Here is an 8,972-nt window from a genome sequence, read left to right on the forward strand (position 1 = left end):
ACGATAGAATAGCACAGAATTAATAGAGTTGCATGCTGTATTGTTGTAAGATAATAGAGTAGGCCTACTAAGAGCTGTATTAGTCTAGTATACTGTATTTTGTCCCTCATTTAGTTATCTCATATTTGCCAGATTAACCGAAAATAGAAATAGAAGGATAAAACAGGATTAACTCACCTTGCTTGGTGCATGTTCACTCAAGAAGTCATAAAATGAAAAGCATTTAATTTCCTGAAGAGAAAATGACAAATAAAAACAAATAAACTGGAAAAATATGAAGACTTAAAATGATAAATTTCGTTTTACCAACCCTGAACACTCTTTGACTTTTGAAAACGTGCTGTAACTATCTGCTCTGTTTGTTGCAGTTATTTTTGTCACGTATAAAGCAATACAAATATTAATGTGTGTACAGTACGAAAGTCGTCACATGACTGTAAATTACGTTAAAAATGAGCGAAACGGTTTCATAATAATCTGATGGTTTTGTTTTCCGGTAGAAACGTTATATGATATAATATGAAAATAAATAAATACAAACTTTTCGTGGGAGAATCTACGTGTCGAAGAACTGCATCCAGACAGTGGCACTGACATACCGTGATGAGCTGAAATTAATTTAGCGCTCGTGCTGTATGAATGTTGCCGTATGCAGTCGGTTAAGCACAACTAAATATGTTTTTGTGGTGGTATCAAAAATATTTTATACAATAAAATATTAAGCAATAAATAACTAAATGAGGAAAAGTCAGTGCAAGAGAAATACTGCACGAGAACCTGTCTCTGATGCGGATTTAGCAAAATAATCTAGCCAGGTAACAGCTATCTCTGAAATGAGGCATATCATATTCACATTACGCACACAAATACACGCACACATTTACTATACTGTAACTATACTGTGATCAAATTCATTAAACAGTAAATAATGTTACAAGTTTCCCCTGACCATACACGGAACGAATAATAGTTCTTATGTCACAACTTTCGGCAACGTGGTCCCATGGTGTAATGGTTAGCACTCTGGACTTTGAATCCAGCGATCCGAGTTCAAATCTCGGTGGGACCTCGTCCTTTTGAAATTGCAGAAAAAACACACTTTCATCAAGGGCTGAAAACAAATGAAACAAAATTAAATGGGTTTAAGAACGAGATCTAGAACAAATCATCAGCAAAAGCACCTTCTAATGCTAGTAACTAAACGCGTGTGATTTAGATGCGTGTAAACAAACTGCGACGGTCCCTATAGGATCAATTACTCTTCGTCATGTTAAATTACAAAAATGCTAACCTATTAATTATTGTGGAAGAAGGGTTTGCTTTAGACATGGTAAAGTCATTCAATTTTTGACAGGAAATGAAGTAGCCTGCACAACACATATGTGCACAATTAGCCTTGAACATAAACGTGATCAAGCTATTTGATGTGCACAGTTATTGTCCAAAATCTTTAAGGAAGAAAACAGTCCCTCCAGATTTTACATTTCACAATAAAATATAGGCTATAGTCTATAAAGTAATTTTAATGTCCTTTTTGTGCAATTATACCATCTTTTAATTTACCACATTTATAATTCCCTTAGCATTACATCCCTAATTAAGTATAGGCTAATGTAATTGTAACACTCTAAGTTCGGGTATGGGAAAGGAGACGGGGAGCAGTGACACGCTTCAGGTAGGCTTTTATTTTTCTGCCTTCCACACTCTCGGCGTGCCTTCTTCACAGTGCGTTTCTTATTTCAAACAGTTCAGTGTAACAAAACTCTCAGTCAGCATAAACTACTTGAAATTTCAGATTCACAACACCTAAAACCATTAAACCGCTGCACACACACTCTCTCTCTCTCTCTCTCTCTCACTCACTCACTCACTCTCACTCTCTCTCTCACTCTCTCTCTCTCTCTCTCTCTCTCTCTCTCTCACACACACACTCTCTCTCTCTCTCTCTCTCTCTCTCTCTCTCTCTCTCTCTCACACACACACACTCTCTCTCTCTCTCTCTCTCTCACACACACACTCTCTCTCTCAAGTTTTGGCTGCTTTTGAGGCCTCTCCCCACTATCACTGTAACAACAAACAGCTGTTAGAGATCATGTCAACCAGCTTGACGAGCCACACCACTCCCTCTCTCCCGCAAACAGACACACAACCACGCCCCCAACACCACAGTAATGCTGGTAGCATTGTATTTAGCAGAATTAAATGGCTTTATTTATTATGAGTACATTTATGATAGTAGACCACACCTATGCAAAATATACTTAACTGGCAACAAGCAAAGACTAGCAATAGTTTTCTTTTCAGTTCTCAGCCTAACAAGAGTGAAGCATGAGGTGATTAACAAAACCTAAATCTAGAGACTGATAAGGTTAGGACTGTAACCATAGTTCCCTCAAATGAGGAAATGAATGCTGCTTCATAGCTGACAATATGGGTTTATCCCTACAGGGGTAGCCAATCTCTGAAACTCTATAAATTCTCACAAATTTTAATTGGTAGATAACACTTTGTGCTCCGCCTCCCTCGCGCGCATCAGCGAGCATGGCAGTGCACAGCACTACCTCCTCTGAATATTCGACTGAAGGGTGCAAGCAATACTCGACCCTTATAGCGAAGATTCAGTAGCGCGGCCATCTTATGCAGCATTCATTCCCTCATTTGAGGGAACCCTGGTTACAGTCGTAACTTTATCATTCCCTTTCAATTCAATCATGAATGATGCATCATAGCTGACACTGTAGGGAATTTATACCATCACGCCGTGCCAGGGCCGGCCTGTGGCAAAGGTGACATAGGCGGTTGCCTGTGGTGCAAAATGACAGAGGGGAGCCACATGAGAGGATTTTTTTTTTTTTGTCATTAGTGCCCGCTCTTATGACAACCGTGCGCCCCTCTACCCCTGTGTTAAGCATGATGTTCCACTAACGTCCTTTCAGTTCTACTGATAAATGGTTACATAGGGTGACCATGCATCATTTTTTCCAGGACATGTCCTCTTTTCCAACCTGAAAGAAGCGTCTGGCTGGGATTTCAAAATTGGCTAAAAATTTCGGGGACGTGGCTTTGTCTTCATATTGATCTGCTCCCTACCGTTAGGACCATATCACGACAGAGTGCGCACTCTTTCAAAGTACTTTTTTACATCTATCTCGCGCACCTGCCTGCTCTCTTTGCGCTCACTGTACAGTTTGTGTGTGCGTGAAAAAGATCATCAGATTGCTCTGCAGCTACAAAATCAATAACGTAAGTACACTTTTAAAGGTATGTTCTCCAAATCTGCAAATTATTCAATAGAACACCTATTTTGTCATACTCGCGCTTGCCACACATTGTCATTTTTAACTGAAAGTAATTAATGCTAGAAATACACAGAGTAGTTCCAGAAAACTTTTGTGCCAGGTCGCTTGAGCACCTGTCCAGGTGCCAAAGGCTGGGCGCCCATTGCAGAAAGTGCATGGGCGAAGTGTACATGAAAGTAAGCATCTTTCAGGTCGATCGATACAAACCAGTCCATAGGACAAACATGAGACAGAATTTGTTTCATAATCATTAAGTAATAGAGTAAAAGTAAAAGAGTAATCATTTTGAACGGAAACCTCGTGAGTGCTCAGTTCAAGCGTCTCAGATCCAAAATGGGATGTAATCCTCTGTCCTTTTTGGCAACTAGAAAATAGTGGCTTTGGAATCCGCTGTGGGCATTGTCCCCTGATACCACCTCTATCGCGTCTTTTGTGAGGAGATTTAATATCTCTGAGTTGAGAATCGCCACGTCCTGCACCGTTACGGTGGAGGACATAACGGCACTAAAACAAGGTGGTTCCCTCGTGAATCGTAGCACGTAGTCACACTCGTGCCCAAAGCAGAACCTAATTTCCTTCTCGCGACAGCGGGGAAAGTGAGAGGGCTATTAGGCGATATTGAGGCACCTAAAATCTCTGCATTGCGGCACAGCGTCAACAAAATGTACAAACAGGCATTGAAATGACCTGTGTCAAGGCACTAACTCGTTCCCAGCTCGCAGCGGCGGGGAAAGCGAGATGGCTATTAGGTGATGTGGAGGCGCCTAAAAACTCTGTTGCAGCATAGGCTGTCTCCTAGTATGTTGCCAATGTAACAGGTGTTATATTTATTTATTAATTTCACACAAAATCTCTCTTTTTGTTATTATCATTTGTTATATTTATATAATTATTTTGTATCCTGGAAATTCTTTTAATATTGATTTCTTTTATTTGAGATGTCATGTTTCTATGGTTATATGGTACTTTTTCAGTATTGTTAAAAATGGCACGTGGCTCCTTTAAGACTTATGTTCCGGTTCTGGTTGCTCTCCTTCAGTTCGCGGTAAGCGCGACTGAAGAGAGGTTAGTTGTGCTGAAGCTCCGTCTAAAAAGTTTGATATGGGTTTTTTTTATTGTAATAAGACATGTAATTTTGTTCTTAAATTCACTTTAATCTTATTCAAACATGTATGAAGTTTGTGTGAATGATATGGAGCATGTATTTTTGGAGAGAGTTCATTAAGCATGAGTGTGCAAGCTCTGTGGCTAAAATAATGCTTTTCACGGACAGGCTGGTGTTCCAGTTGTGAGAGAAGGCCACAGATTGATTAATTTGTTTCTTTATTCATGCAGGTATGTTCTCTTTCATGCTTCTGATAATATTGTTTTGAATTTATGTAAAATGCTTTATTTTATTTAGTTTTATTTTTCTATTTTTTTATGAAATATGTTGAACACAATTGATTTTGATTTACATGAAAAGTGTAAAATGTGTTCAGTTCGCGGTAAGCGCGACTGAAGAGAGGCTGGTGTTCCAGTTGTGAGAGAAGGCCACAGATTGATTAATTTGTTTCTTTATTCATGCAGAATAAAATCTGGCCAGAGTAATTCCTGTTGCCCGGTCTTGTTCATTTATCCACACAACGCAGAGCTAAACAAAGGCCGGTCACATTGGTGCCGTGACTTTTATTTGATGCAAGTCATCGTGGATCCTCCTTGATCAACGTCAGCTTGGTCGCTGGGGTTTGCTGCATTCAAACGTCCTAATTCTGCCTGTACCTGTGTGTAAGAAAAAAAAAAAAGGTTGGACATTAGACTGTACATAATTCAGAAAAAAGGTTGAAAGTTCATATTTACAGAAGAGAGAAAAGAAAAAGAAAAGGTTGAATTTGTAATACCATTTTGTTTGATTATTTGGTTGCTGTGATCATTATCTGTTCTAATTTACTTTTGTTGATCTGTAAAACTCAAAATGTCAAAAAATAGTGAGAAGACAAGTTACTCTCCTAATGATGGGTTTGAATTGGGTTTTGCCAGGGGGCGTATCTTTGGTGAACTTGAACAGACACCACTCAGAAGGACAGTTAATATTGGTTCTCCTGATTTCTGTTCTACCCGTAACCCCGGTAGAGTACATAATACTGAATCAGAAAAGTGTGAAGGTGCTGCTTCAGACAACCGAGACTACAGTAACACTGACTTAAGTAGTTTAATCACACAGCTTGCTCAACAAATAGGGCAGTCAATATCTGATCAGCTGAAAAAAAGCAGTGAAAAAAATGAGTGTCCTGATATTCAAACGCAGAGCATAGGGACGAGCCAGGTTCTCGTGGAGTCACCTTCTCTAAATTTGACTGGTATGAAGTTGGTGATGAAGCCTGATGTTAAGGCACCTCCCTGTTTCAGAGGGGATGGATCTGACAAATTATCAGTACACGAATGGGAAGAATTCATGGATGTTTATTTGAGGAAGAAAGGTGTTCCTTTAGCTGAACAATCCGATGAGATCATGTCGAATTTAATGGGGAGAGCTAAAGATGTAATCAAGATAGCACTACGCAGCAATCCATCACTGAAGCCTAAAACAAACCCAAGGATTGTCACAGACATACTCAAACAGCACTTCAGCGAATTGTCATATTCATCTATGCCGCTTGCTGACTTCTATGGCACTTTACCTGTAGCAGGAGAGAATGCAATGGAATATTGGATTCGGCTTAATAAAGCTGTTGATGTAGCTGACGAGTGTTTGAGAAGACAGGGCAGAAGTATTGAAGATCCTACCCGTGAGGTGACACAAATGTTTGTTAAGCATTGCCCTGACCAATCTCTTTCTGCTATCTTGAAGTTCAAGTCTGCTGATAGGTGGACGGCGGCTGAAATACAAGAACGTCTTGATGAATATCAAGCTGAGAAAAGAGCACAAATGAAGGCACAGTCTAACCATTCTGCCTTTACGAAGACTGTAGCTACCAATGCCCAAATGTCAAATTTAGATGATGGAACATCTGGGAATGTGCCGAAAGTATCAGCAGGTCAAGGTGGGCTGTCAGTTACACCATCAGTTCAGACAAGTGACAGCTGTACTCAGTCCCTTATCAGTTTGCTCGATCGTGTGCTGAAGCATAACATGCAAACCCCCTCTGTACCTGTAGATTCATTTAGGCATGGGAATGCGAGCAGGAAGTTTTGCAAAGTGTGCAGAGGCATGGACCATTCTACAGTTGCACATTGTAGAAGAGATGGTTTATGCTTGTTTTGTTTTGAACATGGACACAGAAAAAGAGAGTGTCCGAAGTGGAGTAGTCATGACAGTCTGGAGGTAAACTACTCGCCACGAGGAGCTGGTCCTTTAAACCATTAGACCCACATTTGGAGAGGGGATGTGTGGGTGAGGATCAAACCCTCATAAGTGATCTGGAACAGCAGTATGAGAATGCATGTCATACAGCATCTGATGGTACTTGCGTGATATACGCACAAAACATGCAGAAAATAAAGGCTTTTGATGATCTTTTCTATACTTCTGTGATTGTAAATGACCAGTTCCACATGAGAGGAATGCTTGACACTGGCTCTATGTCTTGTACTCTTAGTGAGACAGCTGAACAAAAGTTGTTGGCTGAAAATGTTGTCTTGGACAAAAGATCACTACCTGAGAATATCATTCTTGTCGGTGTTGGGGGTAAGACCGCACAGCCAAAATGTTTGTACGAAGTTAGTATGAAAGTGTATGGCATCAGCTGTCGAGTTCCAATTCTTGTTGTTCCAGGACAACATGATGATTTAATTCTTGGCACCAACTTGATCAAGCATATTGTGAATCAAATGAAGAACACAGATGAGTATTGGGACTTCATATCGCAAAGCGCTACACAGTTATCACCGGATGGTGAACACTTTTTGGATGTGATGTCAAATCTCACTCGCTGGCGACATGATGAGATCCCTAGCAAAATCGGAACAATAAAGCTTCATCATGCTGTCACTCTTGCTGCTAGACAAGAACATTTAGTGTGGGGAAGACTGCCCAGCGACACTTTATTGTCCCTCGGGAGTACCATTCTTGTTGAACCAACTACTTCCAAGACTATGCCAAGAAACATCATGGTAGCTCGTGTGATAACATCTATGTGGGGTGATAGGTGGGTACCTATGAAAATAACCAATTTGTCAGACCAACCTGTCACGCTAAGAAAGAATCGGAAATTGGCAGATGTTTCACCTTGTTTGGCTGTTGAAGATTTCCCAGTTTTGCAGGGCACTGGAAAGATAAAGGAGGTTAGTTCAGAGATGCAAGCTTCTCCAAATTATACTTCAAATTTGAGACTGCAAGATGTTGGGTTAAGTGAAATTGACATTGATCTCTGCAAAGTTACTGATGCATCCAAAGAGAAACTTGTACAGTTATTGGTGAATTACAATGATGTGTTTTCAAAGCATCCCTTAGACTGTGGTGAGGCTAAGGAGTTTGAACACCGTATCCGACTTACAGATGAGAGGCCTTTCCGGTTGCCATATCGGAGGATCCCTCCTGCTCATTACCAGAAGCTGCGTCAGGTGTTAACTGAGATGGAGGAGCAAGGGATAATTAGAAAATCGGTAAGCGAATATGCATCGCCTTTGGTGCTTGTGTGGAAAAAGGATGGAAGCCTCCGCATCTGTACGGACTTCAGGTGGCTTAATGCGAGGACACTCAAGGATGCTCACCCACTCCCTCATCAGTCCGACTGTCTCGCTGCTTTAGGAGGTAACAATTACTTCAGCACCTTGGACTTAACCTCCGGATTCTACAATTTGCCTATGCATGAACAAGACAAAAAATACACCGCGTTCATTACTCCTATGGGACTACATGAGTATAACCGCATGCCACAAGGCTTGTGCAACAGCCCAGCTTCGTTCATGCGGATGATGCTTAGCATTTTTGGGGATATGAACTTTAGCAGTCTGCTCTGCTATTTGGATGATTTACTTGTGTTTGCACCCACGGAGCAAGAGGCTTTAAGCAGGTTGGAAATGGTTTTTCAGCGGCTTAGGTTATATCACCTGAAACTGAGTCCCAAAAAATGTCATTTCTTGCGTGATTCAGTGAGATTCTTGGGTCATATTATTTCTGGCCATGGCATCTCAGTGGACTTCACGAAGGTGGATGTTATATCCAAAATGTCCAAGTTGCAACTTATGGAGGAAGATGGTTGCACTCCATCAGCGCGAAGAATCAAGTCATTTCTAGGAATGATTTTCTACTATCAACACTTCATCCATAATTGTTCTTCGATCGCCAAGCCTCTCTTTGCTCTAACTGCGGGTCAGAAGAGACGAGGTAAAGAGAAAGTTAGGAAGCCTGTTGGCACATTCAGAAAGCTGAATCCAAGTGATTGGACGGAGGACTGTGACATTGCTTTCAATACACTCAAAGAGAGGTTGTCAAACTGTGCTGTGCTAGCACATCCTGATTTCTCTAGGCCTTTGATTCTCTCAATTGACGCATCTTTAGATGGGTTAGGTGCTGTGCTATCCCAAGTTCCAGCAGGGGAAGAAATAGCTCGGCCTATTGCCTTCGCCAGCAAGACCCTAACCGTGTCACAGAGGAAGTACCCTGCGCACAGGCTCGAGTTTTTGGCTTTGAAATGGAGTGTGTGCGAAAAGTTCAGCCACTGGCTCAAGGGGCACAGCTTCACAGTTTGG

The 8,972-nt window shown here is 41.1% G+C and overlaps 1 non-coding gene across 1 annotated transcript; it reads left to right on the forward strand.

Annotated features, from left to right (window-relative positions):
- The first annotated feature begins 997 nt into the window (after positions 1-997).
- trnaq-uug (transfer RNA glutamine (anticodon UUG)) lies at positions 998-1,069 on the forward strand. Its single transcript has one exon. It is a non-coding gene; the product is annotated as a tRNA-Gln (tRNA).
- The last annotated feature ends 7,903 nt before the right edge of the window (positions 1,070-8,972 follow it).

The sequence above is a fragment of the Myxocyprinus asiaticus genome, chromosome 12 (assembly GCF_019703515.2).
Source record: "Myxocyprinus asiaticus isolate MX2 ecotype Aquarium Trade chromosome 12, UBuf_Myxa_2, whole genome shotgun sequence".
NCBI lineage: Eukaryota > Metazoa > Chordata > Actinopteri > Cypriniformes > Catostomidae > Myxocyprinus > Myxocyprinus asiaticus.